This window comes from Vulpes lagopus, chromosome 20 (genome assembly GCF_018345385.1).
Source record: "Vulpes lagopus strain Blue_001 chromosome 20, ASM1834538v1, whole genome shotgun sequence".
NCBI lineage: Eukaryota > Metazoa > Chordata > Mammalia > Carnivora > Canidae > Vulpes > Vulpes lagopus.
Window position 1 is genome coordinate 32,362,412 of NC_054843.1, and position 24,300 is coordinate 32,386,711.

At 35.0% G+C, this 24,300-nt stretch overlaps 1 pseudogene; it reads left to right on the forward strand.

Annotated features, from left to right (window-relative positions):
* The first annotated feature begins 12,341 nt into the window (after window positions 1-12,341).
* Window positions 12,342-14,157, forward strand: LOC121479377 (annotated as a pseudogene).
* Window positions 14,158-24,300: the final 10,143 nt, after the last annotated feature.

Genomic DNA, 24,300 nt, shown 5'->3' on the forward strand with positions numbered 1-24,300 from the left:
ACTTTTAAATGAAAGGGAGAAACCTGAGATTCAAGCATGCATGGCTTTAATCAAACACAAATGTTTGTGTTCGGGTCACAAGTTCCTGAACTTCTATGTGGACCTTAGTTTTCTCAGGTGAAATGTGAATGATCATGCACTGATAGTCTCAGAGTTTTAGAAGTATATAAGATGCAAGAATATAAGATAACCATGCTGTAAATATTAATTTCCACCCTTCACAAAGTTCCCTGTAGTCTTGATTTCTTTCTTTTTTTTTAAGATTTTATTTATTTATTCATGACAGACACACACACACACACAGACACACACACACACAGAGGCACAGATATAGGCAGAGGGAGAAACAGGCTTCATGCAGGGAACCCAACGTGGGATTCAATCCCTGGTCTCCAGGATCACACCCTGGGCTGAAGGCAGGCGCTAAACCACTGAGCCGCCCAGGCTTTCCTTGATTTCTTAATGTTAAAGCTGTGACACAAGATATTTCCCTGATATAAACAATGCTGACAGATTTTTAAAGGCTTTTGTTGTCTTTTTTCACAAGCGTCTATAATTATAACCGTAGATTAACATATTTTATTTTATTGATAAACATAATTACCTTCATAAAACTGAAAATATGCTTAAATTCTTTAGCAGCTAATTCACATATTAACTAGGAATTAATGTGAAACTATTCTTGATGGCTGGGGTTAGATAAGAAATCAGAATGTGTCTTTCTTCACTTTTTTCCATGGAAAATTTGCTTTTATTTAAAGCAATAGAAGAAAAACTCATTTTCTCAGTGGTTATTTAGTCATTGTGAAATTTGTTTATTTCAGTGTCAGTTTATGGCTAATATTTGCAACATTTTCTTTACTCAAAGTGAGTAGATTATGTATTGTTTTCACTGACAGAATTATACTTTACTCAAGATTAGAGAAAGGCAATAGCTATGGAGCAGCAAATACAGCAATATCCTTCCTCTTTTCTAAAACACAAGGTCCACATAAGTTAATATATTTCCAACTTCTCAGTGCTTATGGATTTTCCTGATTCCTCATTGTAATTTACAATGCTGTTAGTTCTATTTGAAGGCTTTAAAATCATGCCATAAAATATTTTACAATTGGTTTAATCTCCAATCTTTTTCTTATGAAAGGTTGTTCCAATGAGGCTTGTCACTAAAAACTTTCTACCTTTTAATCCTGTCTTCTTCAGACAATAATTCAGGCACCATCCTCCCCCTCAATTTAAAGCTAATGGTCATACAGTTTTGTCATTGTTGTTGCTTTCAGATATTTGAAAATACCATAGATCTTTATCAAATTGAGCTTTTTAAATAAATTTCCCAAGTTCCAACAATAATTCCTACCATTTGTGTAAGAAGACATTAGAGTTAAAGTTGGCTTTTATGGATATCCTATTTTATTACTTTAATATAATATACCTCTGGGATTTTCTGATGCTACCTAAATTAATTGATGGTTGATACATAACAAGACAAATGTCACATTGAGTTCCATTTAGTTATTAAACAGAACTGTATTACAAACTCATAAAGTATTTTGCTAAATCTAGTTGGAAAATTATAGGGATACTATTTACAAATTTCAGTGTTGATTTTTAAATACCAAAAGTTTTTATCTATGTATGTTATCTGAAGAAGATTCCTTAGGATAAAAATGTGGAACTGTGATCACTTTTTAAAAAAATAATTTAAAGTAATTTTGTTCTTTTTGCTGAGCGTTTAGTATAATATATAGAATATAGATGATTTATATAGAGAGATTGTATGTAATACAAAACATAAATGGTCTATAGTGTTCCTACAAAATTCATTTATTTTCATTTCTTCTTATGCAAATGTTATGTTTTATTTATTTTTTTAAAAGATTTTATTTATTTATTCACGAGAGACAGAGACATAGGCAGAGAGAGGAGAAGCAGGCTCCATGCAGAGAGCCGGATGTGGCACTCGATCCCGGGATTCTAGGATCATGCCCTGAGCCAAAGGCAGACGCTCAACTGCTGAGCCACCCAGGCATCCCAGGTTGAGTCATTTATAAGTATATTTCAATTGCTGATTTTTTAAAATATGTAATTCCAAAACATTTTAATTATTAAGAAATATCTAGTCCAACTTTAGTAAGAGAACTTTGCTCTCCACATTCCAAAGACAATGTTCTCTGTTGCTCATTAGCTTAAATTCTATGCTAATTCTGTTTCTGGCAAGATTTTTACCTTAGCCTGCTAAAACACTTAAAATATTAATAATTACAAGGTTGTTTAAAGATCTAATAAAACACATTGTCAAAGAAGTTGAAAGTCTATCTAGAGTAAAAAATGCTCATTTTAAAAAAGCTAATTGACATAATGACAATTGCTATATTTTTACTATATATCTTTGTAAATTGATATAAAGCTAAGAATACTGAAACATATTTCCTTCATTAAAGGAAAAAAGTTGAACACATACCCCCAAACTGTTTCAAGCAATAGTGTTTTCTGCACTTGAAGTGGGCAGTTTTACCAATGACTTTCCTGGAGTGAATACCAGAATATTAGAATCTGTGCCTATAAGTTGAATTTAATGTCGAAGGGAAGTCTTATCCTCCATATTCTATATCTTGATAGGACTGCATGTAGCATTTTCAAGCTGTCAATAACCAGAAGTTTTCAAGGCACTTTAAATTTATTTTGAAACTTGAAATATTTAATATAAACTCTGGAATATATACATGTAGATAGCTATAATTACATGGGAAAATTAAAAAGCTAATGATATATACGAGGTACAAAAACATAATTCAGTTCAATTATATTATGCTTATTATTAGCACAATATAATCTATTCAACTAAACCAGGGCTTGGCAAGCTTTTTTCCATATGGGGTCGGATAGCAGGGCCATACGGTTTCTGTGCAATTATTTAACGCTGCTATTGTAGTGTAAAAGCAGCCATAGAAAATACATAAACAAAAGAGTGTGAAGGTGGCTGTGTTCCAATAAAAATTCACTTACAAAGAAGCAGACATTGTACAATCCACCAAATTCTAAGTGGTAGATTGCCTTTCTCAATATTATGCAGCAATTTCAAGCTTACAATTTCTGAATGAAATACTGTTCTAGTTGGAAGGTTTGTGAACTGGACACTTGATCAATGTTTATCTATATTCAGCCCAACTGTGTGATGAGATGGGCCATTCCTCAGGCTTATGATATTAAGGGACACAATCATGAGCTTTTTTAACAAATGGAATTTTTAAATCTTGGGAATTTTTTTTTTTCTTTTCAAAAGAATACTTCTAGGGAGGGGGAAGTATAAAAATATGTCACATCAGATAATGATTAATATATTCAAACAACCGTTTTCTTAGACATTGATATTTTACTCTAGCATGACACATTATATCCTTGAAACATCAATCAACATAAATGCTTTAATATACATGCACCTATGTGTAAATATGTGTGTACATAAACATTTATGCATATATATGTGTGTGTGTGTGTGTATGCACATACATATCCAAGTGCACATATCAGTTTGCTAGTTAATTTGGTACCAGTGATATATTTATACTAACATAGGCTTCTATGTTATTCTAAATTTAATTTTGTTTCTGCTGACTGTCTGGGTACATAATCCATGTATGATATTTAAATTTCTCACATGGTTTTCTATTTGCCTGACACTCAAAACATAAGCAAGAAATGTGAATTCCTCACTAGATCTATACTTTTGAGGAGTCTCGCTAAAGTAGAGGTAGTCCATTGGCTTCTATAGTGTGAAGCTTGTATTGGATTTCAGTGTGTGACTTTAAAACCCCAGGCATGGTGCAATTTTCTGAATTATTCACACATAATCACTCCAGGGGATTACATTTAAGCGTGATGGGAAAGTATCTTAAAGCAGACAGCTATGAAGACTCCTACCCTTAGTCGATATCCAGAATACATTAAGGATAATGATAACATAATGTTCATGACCTCAGTGTGTTAAATTTACCTATTCAGACATGATGGTAGAGATGATGATGATTTCAGATGTTTCAGATAAGCATTTAATCACCATTTTCTCCACTTATTTGTTATTAGAGAGATATACATTTAAAAGAAGCGAAAGAAGGCTAATTCACTAAGTGATATTGATTTTACATAATACATAGTTAGATATGCCCATCAAAGGTATGGCTATGAGATATAATGAAATAAGTAAATTGTGTCTCTTAAACTACTAACAGAAGAATACTGTTATTATTGCTGCTAATAATCATGCTTTTTAAAGAAAGTATATACTATTTTTAGAATATAAGAGATGTAAGCAAAATTCTGTCTCAAATAATCTAAAATTCATAATTAATTTATTTGAATATTATAAATGATTTAGTGCAAGGTAGAATTTCATAAGTTTATTTATTTATTATTTATTTAATAATTCAGAGGGGGAAGGGGCAGAGGGAGAGGGAGAGAGAATCCCAAGCAAGCTTCACACTGGGTGATAAGATCTTGATCTCACAACCCTGAGATCATGACCTGAGCCAAAATGGAGAGTCAGAAGCTTAAGCAACTTAGGGAGCCAGGTGGCCCACAGAATTTCATAAGTTTCAAAAATGTAAAGCAACTTTTGAATATCCTGGTATAGTACACAGAGGAACAAATACAGTCCCATGACAGGTAAAATTAGGTTAACATTATAACATTTATACAGTTTTATAATACTTGCTTTCCTAAAGTTTGTCGTCATTTGCAAATCCTATCTTCTTAATCCATAAGGTACCCAACTTTTATCATTCAAACATATAGCTGCATACAACTGCTTTGAAGACTGAGCTATGTGAAAAGCCTAAATGCTGGAATGAGCTTGGCAGGAACGACACTTTGAAAAGAACCAGTATACAATTCACCAAGCAAGAAAATGACTGCTAGAAGATTAATTTTATAGGGTTAGAACCTAAAAGAATCCATCTGTAAACCATGGTAAATTTCAGTTGCCATAGATGTCTACTAGAAGGTTTAAAGCAGCATGATGACAGAACATTATAAAAAATGTCACCAGGAACCCTGGTGATAAAATGTTAAAAAGCAAAATTGAAAGTTGATAATTGGGAAGATTCAAGATATATTTTGAACATAGAGGAAAAAAAATTCTCATGGTATGTTCATAGGAGGTGATGAACAAAGTAGGGTGGAAGTGAAATAGACTGGAATAAAAACAGGTTGTAGGCAGGTGGAAGCAGAGAAACAAAGTTGAGTTCAATTTACCAGGAAGATGTCCAACAGGATCTCATAGCAGCTGATATATGAGTTTGGACGTTAGAGCGTATGCCCCAAGTCAGGAAATACATTTAAGAGTTGTCAGCATGAAAATGGCACTTAAAGCAAAAGGAAGATGGACCAGAGATATTGTCTACCAGTGGATACTCAAGTTGTATTAGGAAAGCCAACATTAACTCTCTATTTTGACAAGTGTTCTGCAGGTTTTTCCTGGATTTTGGCAAGAACTGGAGAAGGTGAGAAGAAAACAGTTTTATTTAGGCAGAAACTTTTGTATATCTTTTACTTTACTGTTTATCTGACACGATTATAGCTAAAATATTTATATGCATCAGTTTAATAAAGCAAAGTTGTACCTTATTGATTTTAGCAAATATTATTTACTACAGATAAGAAAGCTGTTCTAGGGAAAATAAATAATGTTATAAGAAGTATGACTCACAACTGATGTTAGGTAACTATTTAGTATCATTGATTTTATTGTTTGAGCCTGGTATAATGTTTTTTACAATTAGTCAAGAAATGAAACTAAGATTCAAAATTTTAAAAATCAAATCACATCAATCAATCAATAAATAAATGCACACACATTTACCAGGTTTTTTCCTTCAGGTTTACTTAACAGTTATTTGTCTCACAGACTATTTTTTTCCCACAGAAAACATCGCATTTGAGAAAGTTTATTTTATACTCTATGAACACAAAATTCATTAAATTTCTAGTTGGCTTCAGGTTGAAGGGTATTTTTGAGGTTACCATGGGAAAAATAATAAAGCAGAAGAAGGTAATTTAATCTGAGGGGAAAACATATTTCCAGGATGAAACCACTTTTAAAGGAAAAATATCTATGATATTTAACAAGTAGTTGTATTTCTTCATGCCCTATAGCCTCAGATCTTTGAAAGAAGACAAAGTTTTCCAAAACAAAACAAAACAATATATATATACATATATATATATTGTCTCACATTTATAAGATGCTCAAGAAATATTTGTTGATTTGATAAGGATTGCTGCTTGGTATAATGTTACACTAACTTGAATGACATGTATATTTCTTTGAAAGTATTCCTTAATCTAGTATTTTATTTGGTATTCTTTTACAGTGATTTTAATAGAAAGAAGATTTTATAAGAGTCTTACCTGAGAAAGAAAATATATATAAAAAGATGGCAAGATTATCTCCAATAATTGACTTGAGAACTTGCTAAAAGTAAAGCCACTCACTTCATTTATTAATACAATTCTAAATTAGATTGGTAAGTATTAATTTAAAAAATATTAAAAATTCAAGTAATTCAGATTGTATATGGAAAGTGTGTACAAGAATACCTAGTACCCAGAATAGCCAGTGCAAGGAACTCTTAAAATTTAATAATAATGAGACAAGTGAAAGAAGTAAAAAGTGGGCAAAAGATCTGAACAGACACCTTAGAAAAGATATACAAATGACAAATAAGTGCATGAAAAGATATTCAACATGATATGTTATTAGAGGATTCAAAATCAAAACAATAGTGAGATACCACTACACAAAATCCCAGCACAGTGGCCAAAATCCCAAACACAGAAAATTCCAAATATTGGCCACAGGAACTCTCATTCATTGCTGGTGGAAATAAAAAATGGTATAGCTACCTTGGAACAGAGTCTGGCAGTTTCTTACAAAGCTAAACATACTCTCACTATACAGTTCAGCAATCATGCTCCTTGGTATTTATCCAAATGAGTAGAAAACTTACATCTACACAAAAACCCATATATCACGAGTGTTTATGGCAGCTTTATTCATAATCACTAAAATTTGAAGCAATCAAGATGCCCTTCAGTGGAAGACTGAGTAAATCCTGTATATCCATACAATGGCATATTATTTAGCACAAAAAGAAACAAGCTACCATGCCATGAAAGGACGTGGAGGAACCTTAAATCCATATTGCTTAGTGAAAGAAGCCAAATGAAAATGCTACGTACTCTGTTATTCCAACTTCATGACATTCTGGGAAAGGCAAAACTACTGAGACAGTAAAAAGATAGTTACTAGGGGTTCAAGGGGAGAGAGGAGTGGATGAATATGTGAGTCACAGGGGATATTTTAGGGCAGTAAAACTGTTCTTTATGACAGTGTAATGGTGGATATATATCATCATGCCTTCTTCAAAACCCATAAAATGTACAGTGCAAAGAGTAAACCCTAATGCAAACTATAAAATTTACTTAATAAGGATTCAATTTTGACTCATCATTGTAACAAATGTACCACATTAACGGAGGATTTCAATGATAGGGGAGCTGAGGTATCCTGCTAAATCCTATATACCCTTTTTTGTTCCTGAGGTAACAGGAAAGGGTATATGGGAACTCTTCCTACTTCCTGGTTACTTTTTCCCTGAAACCAAAATACACTAAAAATAAGTCTATCAATTGAAAAACAAAACAACAGAAAAATATCAATTCTATATCTTTTACCTGCACAGCTCTAGGAAATATATATAATATGCTAAAGTAGTTCCAATCTCATGAATATTAAATGAGATATATATAAATATATATATATATGCTAATTATATACCTGGTATCTAATAACCATCAATAAAAGATTGCCGTTTTTTAAATAAATTTATTTTTTATTGGTGTTCAATTTGCCAACATATAGAATAACACCTAGTGCTCATCCCATCAAGTGCCCCCACTCAGTGCCCGTCACCCAGTCACCCCCACCCCCCGCCCACCTCCCCTTCTACCACCCCTAATTTGTTTCCCAGAATTAGGAGTCTCTCATGTTCTGTCTCCCTTTCTGATATTTCCCACTCATTTTTCCTCCTTTCTTCTTTATTCCCTTTCACTATTATTTATATTCCCCAAATGAATGAGAACATACACTGTTTGTCCTTCTCCGATTGACTTATTTCACTCAGCATAATACCCTCCAGTTCCATCCATGTTGAAGCAAATGGTGGGTATTTGTCATTTCTAATGGCTGAGGAATATTCCATTGTATACATAGACCACATCTTCTTTATCCATCATCTTTCGATGGACACCAAGGCTCCTTCCATAGTTTGGCTATTGTGGACATTGCTGCTATAAACATCAGGGTGCAGGTGTCCCAGCGTTTCATTGCATCTGTATCTTGGGGTAAATCTCCAGCAGGGCAATTGCTGGGTCGTAGGGCAGATCTATTTTTAACTCTTTGAGGAACCTCCACACAGTTTTCCAGAGTGGCTGCACCAGTTCACATTCCCACCAACAGTGCAGGAGGGTTCCCTTTTCTCCACATCCTCTCCAACATTTGTGGTTTCCTGCCTTGTTAATTTTCCCCATTCTCACGGGTGTGAGGTGGGATCTCATTGTGGTTTTGATTTGTATTTTCCTGATGGCAAGTGATGCAGAGCATTTTCTCATATGTTTGCTGGCCGTGTCTATGTCTTCCTCTGTGAGATTTCTGTTCATGTCTTTTGCTCATTTCATGATTGGATTGTTTGTTTCTTTGCTGTTGAGTTTAATAAGTTCTTTATAGATCTTGGAAACTAGCCCTTTATCTGATACGTCATTTGCAAATATCTTCTCCCATTCTGTAGGTTGTCTTTTAGTTTTGTTGACTGTATCCTTTGCTGTGCAAAAGCTTCTTATCTTGATGAAGTCCCAATAGTTCATTTTTGCTTTTGTTTCTCTTGCCTTTGTGGATGTATCTTGCAAGAAGTTACTGTGGCCGAGTTCAAAAAGGGTGTTGCCTGTGTTCTCCTCTAGGATTTTGATGGACTCTTGTCTCACATTTAGATCTTTCATCCATTTTGAGTTTATCTTTGTGTATGGTGCAAGAGAGTGGTCTAGTTTCATTCTTCTGCATGTGGATGTCCAATTTTCCCAGCACCATTTATTGAAGAGACTGTCTTTCTTCCAATGGATAGTCTTTCCTCCTTTATCGAATATTAGTTGACCATAAAGTTCAGGGTCCACTTCTGGGTTCTCTATTCTGTTCCATTGATCTATGTGTCTGTTTTTGTGCCAGTACCACACTGTCTTGATGACCACAGCTTTGTAGTACAACCTGAAATCTGGCATTGTGATGCCCCCAGCTATGGTTTTCTTTTTTAAAATTCCCCTGGCTATTCGGGGTCTTTTCTGATTCCACACAAATCTTAAAATAATTTGTTCCAACTCTCTGAAAGTCCATGGTATTTTGATAGGAATTGCATTAAACATGTAAATTGCCCTGGGTAACATTGACATTTTCACAATATTAATTCTTCCAATCCATGAGCATGGGATATTTTTCCATCTCTTTGTGTCTTCCTCAATTTCTTTCAGAAGTGTTCTGTAGTTTTAGGGTTTAGGTAAAGTTTAGATCCTTTACCTCTTTGGTTAGGTTTATTCCTAGGTATCTTCTGCTTTTGCGTGCAATTGTAAATGGGATTGACTCCTTAATTTCTCTTTCTTCAGTCTCATTGTTAGTGTATAGAAATGCCACTGACTTCTGGGCATTGATTTTGTATCCTGCCACACTGCCAAATTGCTGTATGAGTTCTAGCAATCTTGGGGTGGAGGCTTTTGGGTTTTCTATGTAGAGTATCATGTCATCATCGAAGAGGGAGAGTTTGTCTTCTTCTTTGCCAATTTGAATGCCTTTTATTTCTTTTTGTTGTCTGATTGCTGAGGTTAGGACTTCTACTACTAAAAGATTGCCATTTTTGTTGATGATTATGTTCCTGTTAGAATTTGAAACAGGAACATAATCGTCAACAAAAACGACAATCTTTTAGTAGTAGGAGAATTTGAAATCTAAGATATCATAATTTAAGTAATTTGAGAAAAATCGGGGAGAGTAAAATATGAATTGGGCATTTCTAGACAGGGCATGACTGGGATTGATAAGGCAAAAGAAAAAGTTAAAAAAATGAAATAAACTTTTCATAGCAAGTAAATAGATCCTATTGAATAAAGAAGTAATGAAGTACCACTTGATGACCAAGAGCATACTCTTGCTTCTCCGGAATCTGTTTTTGTCATCTCCAGAAGGTATTGTAATCAAACTGCAAAGAATGAACCAAAAACATTTGAAAAAAGTAATAACACTCAAATATGGATACACAGGTAGGGAATAAAGCAACACATGAAAATAATCTAATATTTATGAGAGATTTCACGTCTATAAATGAGAAGTATAGAAGGCTCTTGCACATGTACGTTCAGAACAATAGTCAATGAGAGAAACCACGGAGAACGGCCCACATCCAAAATAATGAGGCAAATATTATTGCAATTTTCCAAAATGGGAAATAGGGGATTTTGAAACTACATACCAATTAGCCAATAAACTTGACATGTGTCTTTGGCACAATCTAAAACAGATTTATGCAGCAGATGGTTTGTGAGTATTTCACAATTAAAGTGTTGATCACTAGGCACCAACATGAATTCACATTGTGCAAATCATACCAAAATAATTTTATTTCCATTACCCTTGTGTCAGTTAGACCCACGGGTATAGAAATCATAAGATCTTGAATTCAGCACAGAATTTTACAAGTTTATATCAAAAATTTTCATGTGCTTTTCAAAAAGTTAGCTGGCATGAGAATATTGTCACAGGGAAATTTTGCCACTGAATAACTCCAGCTAATTCTTGTTATAAATTTGTTCTAAAGGTTCTGAATAAGTACTGTTTGTCAGAAACACCTGTAGAGCAGTTTCTAAAAACATATACTTAGGTCCAGGCCCCACCCCAGATATCCTGATTCAGTCAGTCTGGTTACATCTAGGCTATTTCAAATGGTAACTCATAAAATAATAGAATGAAATTGATTTTTCAATTCAACTTAAGGAAATCAGTACTATTTATAATGATCCTTTCAGTTTTAGGGCTGCACTATATATGTTTCACTACTGACTTTATTCTACCTTTAACTATTCTCTAAGTATTCCATTGCTAATTCAAATCATCACAGTTACAGTATTTTCTGTTTTTATATTAAACTTTATTTCCTGACATTGAATATATTTTGACATAGCATGCAGAGTAACCCTTAAAAAAAAATAATATCAGATTATGAATCCTCTTGAAAACCTTTAAGGAATTGACTTCCCATATGAAGTAGGAACTTTCCCCTCGTGGTTCAGTATAATTGACTTCTCTATCGCCTCTCAGCACTCACCTTCTAATGGCTTTTTTCTCATTCACTCCACTTTGGCCACACTGGGCTTTTTTATTACTTTTCAGACAAGCCAGGAATGCCACCACCCTGGTGCCCTTGCTTTTGCAGCCTCTCTACCCCTAGATGTCTGCAAGGATTGCTCCATCCCTTATTTACTTCATTTATTAGCTATCTCCCACGCAAGAATTTTTGTTTGTTTTGTTCAATGTTATATCTACGGGTACTTAATTGTGTCCATAAAGAAAGAACATATATTAATGAATCAGATAAATAAAATAGTTCCTGCCCCTATGCATTTTAAAATAGAATTACAGGTTTACCTTATCTTATCGCACTTCACTGTATTATCCTTCACAAATACTGCATTCTTTACAAAATGAACTTTGGTGGCCACCCTGCTTTAAGCAAGTCATGTGGTGTCATTTTTCCAATAGCATTTGTTCACTGTATGTCTCTGTGTCACTTTAACAGTTCTCAAAATATTTCAAACTTTTTTTTTTAAAGATTTATTTATTTATTCATTCAGAGAGAGAGAAGAGAGAGAGAGAGAGAGGCAGAGACACAGGCAGAGGGAGAAGCGGGCTCCTTGCAGGGAGCCCGATGTGGGACTTGATCCCGTGTCTCCAGGATCACGCCCTGGACTGCAGGAGTTGCTAAACCACTGCACCACCGGGGCTGCCCTCAAACTTTTTCATCATTACTATGTTTGTTACATTGATCTGTGATCAGTGATCATTGATGTTATTATTGTACTTGTTTTGGGATGCCACAAAATGTACCCATGTAAGATGGTGAACTTAATAAATATATGTGGTCTGATTGCTCCACTAACCAGCCATTCCCCCATGTCTCTCCCTCTTTTTGGGCCTTCCTATTCCCTGAGTCATAATAAAACTGAATTTAGGCCAATTAATAACCCCCACAATGGCCTTTAAATGTTCAAGTGAAAGGAAGAGTAGTATGTCTCTCACTTTAAATCAAAAATTAGAAATGAGTAGGTTTAGTGAGGAAGGCATGTTGAAAGCTGAGACGGGCAGAGAGGTAGGCCTTTTGTACCAAACAGTTATGAATGCAAAAGAAAAATTCTTAAAAAAAATTAAAAGTGCTACTTCAGTGAACACACAAATAATAAGAAAGCCAAACAGTCTTATTCTGAAATGGAGAAAGTTTTAGTACCTGGAGACATCAAACCAGCCTCAACATTCCATTGACAGAAAGCCTAATCAAGAGCAAAGGCCTAATCCTCCTCAATTCTATAAAGGCTGAGAAAGTTTAGAAAGCTATAGGAAAAAAAAAAAGTTTAAAGCTAGCACATATTGGTTCACAGGTTTCAGAATACAGCCATGTCCATAACATAAATATGAAGGTGAATCAGCAAGTGATGATGTAGAAACTGCAGCAAATTATCCAGAAGATCTAGCTAAGATAATTAATGAAGATGGCCACACTAAACAACAGCTTCTCAACGTACATGAAACAACCTTCTATTGGAAGAAGATGCCACCTAGGACTTTCATAGCCAGAAAGGAGGAGTCAATGCCTGGCTTCAAACCTTCAAAGGACAGTCTGACTCTTTGTTCGAGGCTAATGTGTCTGGTTACTTGAAGTTGAAGCTAGTGCTCATTTACCATCCCCCAAATCCTGGGGCCCTTAAGAACTTTGCTAAATCTATCTGCCTGTGCTCTATAAATGGAACAACAAAGCCCAGATGACAGCACATCTCTTTACAACATGGCTTACTGAATATTTAATTTTTATTTTTATTTTTATTTTATTTTATTTATATTTTATTTTTGCTTACTGAATATTTTAATTCCCCTGTTGAGACCTACTCCCTGGAAAAAAAAAAAAAGATCAAAAGCAAACACTCCTTTCAACATATTATCACTCATTGCCAATGTACCTGATTACCCAAGAGCTCTGATGGAGACATAAAATGGGATGAATGTTGTTTTCATGGCTGTTAGCCCAACATCCATTCTTTAGTTCATGTATCAAGCAGTGATTTTGACTTTCACATCTTAAGTTTTAGAAATACATTTCATAAGGCTTATAGCTGTCATGGATAGTGATTCTTCTGACGGATCTGAGCAAAGTAAATTGAAAACCTTTTGGAAAGGATTCACCATTCTAGATGCCATTAATAACAGTCATGTTTCATGAAAAGGTCAAAATATGAATATTGACAGGAATTGGAAGAATTTGATTCCAACCCTCATGGATGACTTTGAGGGGTTCATGACTTGAGTGAAGGAAGTAACTGCAGATGTGGTGGAAATAGCAGGAGAACTAGAATTAGAAGTAGAACTTGAGGATGTGACTGCATTGCTGCAATCTCACAATAAAACTGGACTGGATGAGGATTTACTTCTTCCAAATGAGCAAAGAGAGTGGTTTCTTTAGATGGAATCTACTCCTGGTGAAGATGCTACAGAGACTGTTGAAATGACAATAAAGGATATAGAATATTATATAACCTTAGTTAACAAAGCAGCAGCAGGATTTGAGAGGATGGCTCCAATTTTGAAAGAAGTTCTAATCTGGGTAAAATGCTGTCAAACAACATCTCATGCTACAGAGAGGTTGTTTTTGAAAAGAAGAATCAACTGATGCATCAAACTTCATTATAGCCTATTTTTAAAAATTGCCACTGCTACCCCACACTTCAACACCCAACACCCCGATCAGTCAGCAGATACCAACATCGAGGCAAGACCTTCCACCAATAAAAGGATTATGATTGATTAATAACTCAGATGATAGCATCTTAAAAAAATTATTTATTTATTTATTTATTTATTTATGTATTTATGTATTTATTTATTTATTTATTTGAGACACAGAGGGAGAGAGACGCAGAGACTCAGGCAGAGGGAGAAACAGGTTCCATGCAGGAAGTCTGATATGTTACTCGATCCCAGGACTCCAGGATCACTCCCTGGGCCGAAGACAGGTGCTAAACCACTGAGCCACCCAGGGATCCCCAGATGATGCACTTTTAAACAATAAAGTCTGTTTAAATTAAGGTGCACATACTTATTTTTTTGATATAATGCTGTTGTGAACTTAATAGGCTACAGTGTACTGTAAATATAACTTTTATGTGCATTAGGAAATCAAAAATCCATTGGATTTACTTAATTGTGATATTTATTTTATTGCCATAGTTGGAACCAAACCTGCAATAGCTCCAAGGTGTGCCTGTATGTGATTATCAAAATTATTTTTTTCATATGTTAATCAATTCTGTTCTCCTAAAGTAACTTTGAAAATACACTTTTTGCTCTATATCCCCTAGATGCTGTCTATATATACTGCTTTAAGTTTTTTATCCTTTAAAATTTTTCTGAGCTTATTCAAATCCTAAGATTTCATTTCAAATTTCACTACATTTTTTATAGCTCTCAAAAGTAATTTCTTTCACTATTATCAAAATCTCTAGATACTTCAGTAATATTTTTTATATCTTAGAGATGTGACCTGAGTAAGACCATTTCTATTTTCAACTGATGATCTCTTTTCTGGAACAAATGTAATTTCTGTTATGATGATGCCATTTATATAACTAACATTTTCATATTAACCCTTAAGGCAGAAAAATTTGCATTTCTTCTTTCATTATGGTTTTCCACCCACAAACTGATATAATACCTGAAATGTTATGGAGAATTAAAAAAATTTCATTCTCTTCCACTATGTTAAGTATATATCAGTTAATTTAGTTTGTATTTGTGTTTCCCTCCTTGGAATCTGGTGTGTGTATGTGTGTGTGTGTGCGTGTGTGTGTGTATGTGGGTGGATATAAAGTAAGTTATATGATTCATATATTATTTTTTGTCTTACATGATTTTTTCATAGTTTTTTTCCCCCTGTTTAATGCTTTAGCTACGAAACATTTTCAAATAAAATTTCCTCAGCGTTTTAGAATCCCTTGTAACACAAATTGAAAACCATAGCTTTATAATAACCTTGAAATCATTCCATGCTTACTATATAGCAGGAACTCAAACAGGAAAATTTTGCCTTCACCCTGGGGACACTTGATAATGTCTGGAGATAATTTTGATTGTCACAACTGTGGTGAAGTGTTCCTCTGGCCTTTAGAAAGTAGAGGGCAGAGATGCTGCTAAACACCCTACAATGCATAAGACAGCTCCCTACAACAGTAATTATCCAGCTCAAAATGTCAAAAGTGCCATTGTGGATGATTCCTATTATGGAATGTGTTATGAATGAACATTTATTCAGCCAAGAATATTGATAATCTTGCTGTTGGTGAATATACTCCATACGATAATGCCTTGAATTATAAACCAGTATGAAAAATAATTTACATAAATTTTCATAACTTATTCTCTAATTCCCATTAGTGTTAAACAAGTACATCGATAACCTATGTTTTCCAAGTAACACCAATCTGGAGGTAAAAATTAAGAATTAGGTTGAACCTCAAATAATTCATGTTGATTTTTACTCCTAAAACTGCTCCTATGACATTGCTTTACAATACAACAAATAGCACCAACAATTCACAACTTGTTTAGACCAAATTTTATTCATCCATTCATTACCTTTTGTTGCTTTCTTCCTCTCACCTAACACATCTCATCCAATAGGAAATCCATAGTGCATGTACAAAATAGATACAAGTAATCGGGTTTTATAGGAAAAATCTATATTTGTGTTTGTATATAAGCTGACTACTTTTCCTTATTTCCAGTTCTATTGTTTTAGAGCAAGCCATGGCTACAGTAATAGCTTCCAGATTGACAAACTAATTTCTGTGCTGCTTCTCTTACTACTTCTTATCTTCTCCTCAGGTCATTTTGCCATGTATTAGTCAAAATTACATTCTTAAGACAGATGTAAGATCATGCTTCTCCTTTCCCAAACCTCTCCATATTCCCATCATATATAACATAAAAAAGGCAAAGGTAACACCTCACCAAAGATGTACAAAAGACAAATAAACATATGAAAATATGCTTAACATAATATACATTAGAGGTTGGCAGGTCAAAACAACAACAAGATACCACTATACTTTGACAACAATGATCAAAATCCAAATCACTGACAGCCGCCTAGTCAGATTGTGGAGCAACAGGAACTCTCATTCATTGTTGGTGGAGGCACAAAATGGTCCAGTCACTCCGGAGTACAGTGGGCCTGTTTTACAAACCTAAACATATTCTTACTATACAATCCAACAATCATATTCCTTGGAATTTACCCAAATGAGTTGAAACTTCTGTTCACACAAAAAGCCAGCACAGGAATCTTCGCAGCAGCTTAGTTAATAATTGTCAAAACCTGGAAACAACCAAAATGTCCTTTTGTAGGGGAATGGGTAAATAAACTGTGGCACTTCCAGACAATGGAATGTAATTCAACCCTAAAAAGAAATGAGCTGTCCTGCCATGGGAAGCATGGAGGAACCTTAAATGCATCTTAAGTGTAAGAAGCCAATCTGTAAAGGCTCCATCGTATCTGCCGGCTAGAGCTGCCATGACAAAATACACAGACTGGATGGCTTGAACATCAATTTATTTCACACTTCTGGAGGTTGGAAATCTGAGATCAAGGTATAAATAAGCTCCTTTCTCCTAAGGCTTCTCCCATTGGCTTGGAGACAGCTCCCTTCTCACTGTCAGCACATGGCTTTTTCCCTGTGCCCGCTTATCTCTGGTGTCTCTTTCTCTTCTTAGGAGGACACTGAGTCATTTTGGTTTAACTCCCCATCCTTATGACTTCATCTCACCTCAATTACCTCCTATCCCCAAATGGAGTCACGGGCGGCGGGGGGGGGGGGGGGTCAGGACTTCAAAAATTAAATTTGGGGCAGGGGATCACAATTCAGACTATAGCAGCCACAATTATTTACAATTCCAACTATTTGATACTCCGAAAAAAAGGCAAAACTATGGAGATTATAAAGATCAATGGTTTCCAGCAATTAGAGAGGAAGAAAGGGTGAATAGAACACAAAGGATTTTTAGGCAGTGAAACTATTCTGTATGATACTATAATGTTAGAGACACAAACCCCATAGCATGTTCCATACCAAGAGCGACACCTAAGGTAATCATGGACTTTGGATAATAATGACGTGTTGTCGCTGGAGGTTGTTAATTTTAACAAATGTGCCTCTCTAGTAGACAATATTAGTGTAGGGGACTGTGGTATGTGGGGCAGAGGATATGTAGGAACTCTCTGTACTTTCTTCCCAATTTTACTGTGAACCTCAAACCTAAGATATACAGTTTATTAAAAATTAAAAAATGTGCTATGTTGGTTTCCTAGGGATGCTGTAACAAAGTGCCACCACTCGGTAACTTAAAACAGGAGAAATGTGTTGCCTCAGGGGTCTGGAAGCTAGAAGGCTGAAATCAGGGCTTGGCAGGGCTGTACTCCCCACTGAAATCTGTAGGTGAATACTTCCTTGCCCCTTTTTTGCTTTGGGTTGTTTGCTTAAAGTCTTTCGTGTTCTATGACTTACAGCCATATAACTAATCTCTGCCTCTGTCATCACAGGGTGTGCACCACTATGTCTCTGTCTTCATAGGGAGGTCTTCTAAGGGCACCAGTCATAATGGATTACGGGACCACACTATTTTAGTATGGTATCATCACAACCTATTACGCTGGCAATGACCCTATTTCCAAATTAAGGTTACATTTGTGGTGCTGGGGTTAGGGGTACAACATTTATTTACTTTGAGTGGAGGAGGGGGGTACGCAGACCCAGACATGATTCAACCCCTACCAGTGACCAGGACTACATGGCTGTTTACAATCCGGCCTCTGACTCCCCCTGAACCCAGTGTCTGCCCATCTGCTTTTAATTCATCTTGCTAAGACCACACAGGTCTTATTGTTGCTTTGAGTTTATTTTTGTTGCCTCTTCTGCTTAAAATACCTTTTTCTAGAGATAGTTAGATGTCTCATTTCTTCACTTCATTCAGATAGCTCAGATGTGATCTTCTGAGAAAGCTTTCTCTGGCCAATTATGCTGCCTATCTCTGCTTTATTTTGCATCATGATACTTCTTGTTATTTGATGTTTGTTTTATTTAATATATACTTCCATTCAAGGATGCAGAGTAATATTGTATTTCCAGCCACTGGAATGGTTTAGCGCATGATATGTACTCAGTGGATATACATTGAATCAGAGAATAATAAAAGTTTGGTGAAATATTATTAGGTGGATCACTAGTCTAATCACTGTAACCTCAGCCCAGGAGACCCCCAAGTAATTTAAATATTCTCAATACTCTGCAAAAGTGTGTGTGCGCCATTCTCTATACTTTCCTTAATTGTAGGCTGGTTTTCCGAAATCTCTTTCTCATTACGTCGAGGTTGTTTTGCAAGTGTTGGATCCTAAGATTAGAGATTGGGGAAAAAAAACCCACTTCTTTCATAAGTGTTATCTTTAAAAATTCCTTAACCCCTCCTCAAAGTATAAGTTTAATCATGACTATAGAGTATAAAACCCTGGGTAGTAAAATGTAAGATATATTCTGCAATTCATGTATCCATAATAAAAAATACACATTCAAAATATGATTTTGCAGCAGCTACCATTACATAAATAAAAAAAATAAAGAGATTTTGTAAACATAAAATTGTATAAATTAAGTATGAAAATGACATGTCTTTCCACTCGTGATAAGACTCCCCGGTGTAGCCCCCGATTTAACATCCATCTATGGCTGTTGTTTATGTTTATGAAACAGTTGTTTCTGTTTATGTCACTTCTCTGCACAGTCCTAATGATCGTCCTTCAGAGTGATGCACCATGCTGACATGAGAGCAAGGTGCTTCTCTCACTAAGGTTAACCTTATGTTATTGGACTACAAATAAATTTGTGCTCCTAGTTTATCATAATATCGTTAGTCAAATGCTAGTTCGGTTGACCAACCCCTTCATTTAATTGGTCCTTTGAGGATAGCATTTCCCGAGGTATACATAAGAGTCCTTTTGCAGGGCCAGCTGGGGCAGCACGCTCAGTGTCATCCTCAGATATCTGCTGAGGACCAGCTGATGTTGCTGAACAGAGCTGAGGCATACTGCCTCTTCCTTTTAGGATAAGTTGCTTTTTCATTGAATGCACCCACTCTTAAGGTAAAGGAAAACTTTTGCTGCCCCTCTTTTTCTTTATAGTATAGTGACAGCTGTAGAGCCTATTTACAAAAATCGTTTCCTATGTCTCTTATTATATGGTTCTGTTAGCATTTGTCCAGACTTGTATAACTTCTTTCAGTAACCATGCTCCTAAACAAACTCTGCAATGCTTTCTCCAAAAGGGAAGTCTATCGTACAATTTCCTATTTATTATCATAGTTCTAAATCTTTGTCTCATCACAGATTCTTTCATGTACTTTATCACTCTTTGTTTCAGGTCCTCCAAGACATATGACTTCACTGTGGTCCACAGCTCATTCTTTGAAAGTGGCCCTTTGAAAGTGGTTCCTCTTGACGTGAACTTGGCCCCTTCGCAACGAACCTGAATAACTTCCCTGGCTGTGTAACCTCCACCTGCCTTGTGCAAATACTCATCTTGTTTTTGCAGTTCTTAGGATAGCTTTCCCCAGCATTTCTATTGTGCGGCTTGATGTACCACCGGTTTCAAGAATGATATCTGGGCAGACCTCATAGGTATGTGGTTCACATACTGTCCATACAAAACAGCCCTACCTCCCCTCCCTTCTGTCTAACCTCACATACAAACACGCATCACAGACCATGTGCTATTCATAAATATTCTTGTGATGTCCTGCATAAACCAGACATTACCATCTCTAGGCCATGTTCAACTGCTTGTTTTCTCAATAGTGAAAGGGTTTGGCTTATCTGTCCATATGGTCACATCCCTCCTGTGACTAGGGAGAGACAGACATTTATAAAACAGCTGCCCAGATTTAAGAGCTTCTGCTCTGAAATAAAACAAAATGTACAATCTGGAAACAAACCCCATGACTATGTTGTAGGTGAGTTCTCTAGTAAACAAAAAACATGCTGGAAGAAAATTTGCCTAAAGCTAGGCTGCTTTTTCTTTTCTTTTTTCTTTTTTTCTTTACATATGCTGTCGAGTTTCGTAAAAATGGCTTGGGTTGTATGGTTTCCTTTGTAAACATTTTAAGTCTTCAGAGAAAAATAACGATTTCAGTGACACCTTCCATAGAACCAAAGCAATGACATTAAGAAAAAACTAAACTTGACTGTGATTAATTCTTAGTGTATACATAATGTCAAAGAAAATTAACATTTTGTAGCATTCTTTGTCGGAAGAATGATTTTTCTTTAAAGGATGCTACCAAAAAAGAAGAGTTTTTGTTTATGGGAGAAAACAGGCATAGGTAATACCAAACAACACCACAAAAATCATACTCTTTAAAAATCAAATCTCTTAAGCTTGGGCATAACTTGGAGATAAAATGTAGAGGCATGTCATTCTAAAAATTTAGAAATTCTAAGGCTAACATCTGATCAGCTAGAAATTGTTATTTATTTATTTTTAGCACAATGACTATCTCTCATGTTTCCTCTTGGTAGAAAACGAGTTTGATTAGGTCCTTCTTCAGTCTATTTCATACATGTATGGTCAATAGTGAGCAGAGACTAGAGAAATTGCTCAATGCATTTTTATGGAATCAATAATAACTTTAAATCTTTAAGTATTTACTATACACAAACTCTCTGCCTATAGGCTCAATCCTTTTAAATAATCAACTTTAGACGTATAATTTAAATAGAACAAAATGCCACCGTTTTGAATATATAGTTTCATGAGTTTTGGCAAATATATAATGTACCCGAACCAAGGTATAGAATATTTCCATCTCCCCAAAAACTTTCCTTTTCCCTTTATGCAGCAAATCTCCACCTCTTCTCAATTAGTGGTTCAGGCAGCCACTCACCTGTATTCTATCACTATGTTTTTTTCTCTTCTAGAGTTTAATATACATAGAATTACTTAGCAGATTTTTTTTGTATGTCTGGATTCTTTTGTTCAGTATTTATTTAAAAAAAAATCAATCCCTGCTGTTGTATCTATTAGTAGTTCATTCATTTTTGTAGCTGGGTACATTTTTTGAATATAGCAACATTTGTTTTACTATTCCCGTTGTTGGGCATTTGGATGGTTTTCAGTTTGGAAATATGAAAACTGATCAAAATTCTTATACAAGTTGTTATGTGGACACATGTTTTCACTTCCCTTGGATAAATATCTAGGAGTAGATTTGCTAGGCTGTATGGCAAACCTATGATTAATTTGATCAGAGGTACTGATTTACATCCTTACCACAGTGTATGAGAGTTCTAGTTGCTCCAGACTCTAATCAACATCTGTCATCCTTTTAATTGTATCCTTAATGTTCATTGTGGTATCTGATTATAGTTTTAATTTGCGTTTCTTAATGACCACTGAGAGTAAATATATTTTAATGTGCTTATTGGCCATGTGTACATTTTGTTAAGTATCTGTACAGCTATTTTTATTTGATCATTTGTTTTCCTACTATTTGTATTACTGTATTATTATTAATCACTTGTTTCCTATTTCTTATTATTTGTAAGGATTCATTTAAGACTTTCTTTTAAAGATTTTATTTATTCATTCATGAGAGACACAGAAAGAGAGAGGCAGAGACACAGGCAGAGAAAGAAGCAGGCTCCATGCAGGGAGCCCGATATGGGACTCGGTCTCGGTTCTCCAGGATCACGCAGAGCTTAACTGCGGAGCCATCCAGGCGTCCTTATTTGTAAGGATTCTTTAAATATTAGGATATAAGTCCTTTATCAGATACATGTACTGAAAATATTATTTCTAGTGTTTGTCTCCTTTATCTTTCCTTCCCTTCCTCTTCCTCTTTCTCTTGCTTTCACAGTGATTTTAAAAAATAATGTTTTATAATACATTTTGAAACTTTGTATTCATAGGGATAAATATTCACCCTTTTTATCAAAAAACTCTTGGCTCTCCTAAGTACTTTGAGTTTTCATATAAACTTTAGAACATTGTGCCTTTTTCTACGAACAGCCTCTTTGGATTTTGATTTGGAGTACATATTCTTTTAACTCCTTAAAACATATTAATAATAGCTCTTAAAAAGTTTTGTCTGCTAGTTTTATCATCTGTCATTTCTGGTTCTGTTTCTATTGTATTGATAAATTTCCTTGATTATCTGCATGTCAATTAAATTTTACTGTTTGTTGTAGATTTTAGATGCTATGTTTTCGAGAGTGTAGTTTTTTTTTTTTTTTTAAGTCACTCTTTAAGGAATGTTGAGTTTTGTTCTGACAGGTAGTTAATTTAATTATAGTTCAGTTTGTTCCTTTCAAAACTTGTTTCTAAGCTTTCTTATTGTGCATATAAACTTTATTCTGAGAGTAGTTAGCCTTGCTCTCAAAATGAGGCCTTTATGGAGTCTCTTAACTCTCCTAGATGTTCCATGAGGTTACTTTACTATTGTTGCATAGTTTTTGTATGGTAGAAGAATATGTCACCCCAAAATATGTCTCTTGGGCCCAAGATTATTTTGAACTGATTATTTTGAGAAACTGCAGACACAGGGGGAAATTCTGAAAACAGAGTAGAAGTTAGCTTTTTGTAAGGGAAATTTTCATTAGAAAGGGGCCTCGGCTAGTAAGATAGCTATTACCAGGGATAGACTATTCTCCCGAGAGATCTATCTACAGAGCAAGACAGCATTTGTTTGCCAAACATTTCCTCTTCTTACCTTCTTGTGAATTGCCTTCCTGCTTTTGAAGGCTCCTATCTCTTTCCTTAGCTGAGGATGGTATATATAAGCCTCAATAGTCTGGCAGACTTTTGAGCCTCAGATCTTTGTGGGGTTCTCTCTCTCTCTCTCTCTCTCTCTCTCTCTCTCTCTATATATATATATATATATATATATATATATATATATAGTATATATACATTTATATTTAATTTATATATAAATATATATATATATTTAATATTGCTTTTCATTTTCTTCCATGTTTTGTAACACAGAGACCTCTGCCAAAACCTAGAAGGGTAGAAGAAAAGTCATTTTTCCTTCCTTATGTTTAATATGGGGTCAAAGACTTAAATGGACCGTATGCAAATTTCTGTGATTTTTCTCTAGTTCTCCTTTTCCATTCTGTCATGCAAATTTCATCTTTTTCTACATCTTTAAATTCTGATAGCTATCTCTTCTGCTGTCTGTTAGTGAGGCTCGGATGTTCTTTTACATTCTGTTCTGTCTCTAAGCTGGGTGAAGTTGGGTAGGGGTGGTGTACTTCCAGAAAAGCAAACAAGCAGCTCAGGCATGAGTGGCTTTAGAATGAAGCAGTAGGCTTCATGTAGTTTTTGTTTGTTTTTCACTGTGATCTCTCAGAGACCACCAACTCCCATTACCCCCTAAGCTGTGCATTCACAGGTACAGACTTCATGAGTCCAAGCAAAGAACAAGTTTCTAAGTAAATAACAAAAACAAGGAAAGAACAACTACAAGGGAGCTCATAGGGGTTTGAGACATCTGAGCCAGTGACCTCATTGAACACTTACAGCATTTAACAGAGACTCCAGAGTGGTCCTACTTTACAAGCAGAGTTAATTACTCCCAAAATAAAGATTATCTATATTTACACTTAGGAAGCTCAGAAACAAGTTCTGTTAAAAAAAAAAAACAACAACAAAAAACCCCCAAAAACTGGAAGCTGGAAGCCAAAGTATCTAGCTCTTAGGATAAAATAGGAATAAATCCTTTATTTTTTTATTTCTGGAGTCCACTATCTATGAAATAACTCAAACTATTTGAAATGTATTTCTAATGTAGAAAGTCCTTTCTAAAAAGGACTTTTTCTGCCAGCTTGTTGATGAAATATT